The sequence below is a fragment of the Tarenaya hassleriana genome, unplaced genomic scaffold, assembly GCF_000463585.1.
Source record: "Tarenaya hassleriana unplaced genomic scaffold, ASM46358v1 Cleome17, whole genome shotgun sequence".
NCBI lineage: Eukaryota > Viridiplantae > Streptophyta > Magnoliopsida > Brassicales > Cleomaceae > Tarenaya > Tarenaya hassleriana.
Window position 1 is genome coordinate 2,072,049 of NW_010965122.1, and position 2,265 is coordinate 2,074,313.

Consider the following 2,265-nt stretch of genomic DNA (forward strand, 5'->3'; position numbering starts at 1 on the left):
TTTTTTTTTCAATTTGTAATATATAAAACAATTTTCAAATGTATAATTATTTTTTAAAACGAAATTTTTTATTTTTTTTTCGAAAAAAATTTCTTCTGCGACGGAATAATCCGTCGCATACGGAATAATCCGACGGATATCTTCCGTCGCTCGTCGATGCTGCGACTGAACTATCCGTCGTTACAACCGTCGCTAATTTGCGACTATTATCTGACCAATCCTCCCGTCCCTCTTTGCGACTATTATGCGATAGATGATCCGTCGCATTATCCGACGGAAATACGACGGAAATTCCGTCGGTGAGAGCGACGACTGAACGACGGAATTTCCGTCGCGTTTACCATGGAAAAACGACGGAGTTTTCGTCGGTCATATCGACTAGATTGCGACGGTTAGTCCGTCGCGTTTACCGGCGGAATATTCCGTCGCTAAAAAACGACTGAGTTACGACGGGTTTTTCCGTCGCAAATATGCGACGGATTCACGACCGGGATGTGTTTGCGACAACCATTACCGGACGGAACTTATTCCGTCGAAGTCCGTCGCAAACTGAAAATACCGACGGAATTTTCTGTTTTGTGCGACGGATATTTCCGTCGAAAAATGGAATAAGCATATTCTTCCACGAATTCTGTAGTCGGACGTTACGAGTTGAAGATGTCGAGATCTTGAAGCAAAATATCAGTTTAGTCTTGTGCAATCTAGAGAAGATATTTCCACCATCCTTTTTCGATGTCATGGAACATTTACTGATCCACCTACCACGAGAAGCTGAACTAGGGGGACCAGTTCAATTTAGGTATATATTTTTGTTTAATTATTTAATATACATGAATAAATTAATAATTCATATTTGTATTTGAAATGATTATTTTTCTGTATATTTAGATGGATGTATCCGTTCGAACGGTTCATGTACCATTTGAAGAAAAAGGCGAAACAAAAGGCTTTTGTGGAAGGATCAATCGCTGAACAATATATAAATGAGGAGATATCATTCTTCACATCATACTACTTTGAAGATCATGTTTTGACAAAGAACAGAAGTCAGAATCGGTCATTCCAGTGCGATGATGGACCCTCTTATTCGATGCATGTAGACATACCTGAGATTTTCTACAGAAAAGGGCGATGTGGTGGTAAATCGACTGATTCATATCTATCTGACAGAGATTACCATGTCATTCATACCTACGTATTGTTGAATTGTGAATATATTCTACCGTTTGAGAGGTTAGTACATTACACAAATTACTGTATACAGAGAATATATATACACTCCTACGTAAATAATATTTTTACTGTATGTGTCAGGGTTTATGACGATGAAGTATATAATACTTATGGTCATCAAATATCTGATGAAGAACTGAGTAAGATTAAAGAGAATGGATTTGCAACATGGTTGCAACAATATGTAAGTTATATTACGACATCTATATTTCATAATATATGTGTACGTATCATTAACTAAAATTTTTTTTTTTGGCAGATCGAGTCGTCATCCGAAGATCATCCGTTATGGTTATACGAATTAGTGCAAGGTCCACTTCGTCGACTCAAATGTTGGCCGATTTTCTTTACCAGGGGTTATGTTTTTCATACATATGAACACGGAGAACATCGTTCAACCCTCAATTACGGAGTATGTGTTAAAGGCTCGAACTACTGCGCTTCCGGTGATGAACCAGATTTTTATGGTACTTTACAACAAATTATACAGCTTCAGTATCCTGGACATATCGGCTTACAAGTAATGATGTTTAGATGTGATTGGTTTGATTCAACACATGGTCGCGGAATCCGGATCAATAAATCAGGCATCGTTGACATCTGTTATACTCGTCGATATGCAAAGTATGATCCATTTATTATGGCATCTCAAGCTGACCAGGTTTGTTTTGTACCATACCCGAAGAAGGTAAAGCGAAGAAATGATGTCGACTGGAGGGCTGTTGTGAAGATCACCCCAAGAGGCACTATATTTAACGATAAAGATTCCGATAACGATAAAGGGTTGCTGTACGACTTGATGACCCAATCAATATTGAGAGACTAACGTTACCGAATGCAGAATTTGAGGAGTTAGAGGTTGGAAACGATGATAACGCCGACAACACCGAAGATTCGAATGAAGAAACGACCGGCACTTCAGAACATGGATCGTTTGAATAATATTTGTATTTTACATTTTTTATTTTTTTTTAATAATAACGAAATACCGACGGAATGTGACGGAACTTTCCGTCGCAATGTTCAGACACG